Source organism: Morone saxatilis, unplaced genomic scaffold (genome assembly GCF_004916995.1).
Source record: "Morone saxatilis isolate NCDOM2014 unplaced genomic scaffold, NCSU_SB_2.0 Contig24, whole genome shotgun sequence".
In the NCBI taxonomy this organism is placed as follows: Eukaryota; Metazoa; Chordata; class Actinopteri; family Moronidae; genus Morone; species Morone saxatilis.
This window is the reverse complement of record NW_023339807.1, coordinates 115,764-115,973: the sequence shown is the minus strand read 5'-3', so window position 1 is coordinate 115,973 and position 210 is coordinate 115,764.

Here is a 210-nt window from a genome sequence, read left to right as displayed (position 1 = left end):
AAGGGGTCCAGATCCTAAAAAAATCATCCACCCTATCATCTGTATGTTAGATATTCCATTGGTAGTAAGTCAAATATCACTTTGTGCCAACCCCCAATTGTAGGTGGTGTATTATCAATCCATCTGAGCAATATAGTTTTCCGAGCAGCAAATGTGAGAATACTGAGCAGCCTTCTTTGATGAGACCCTTTAATATGAGGACTGGGCAAG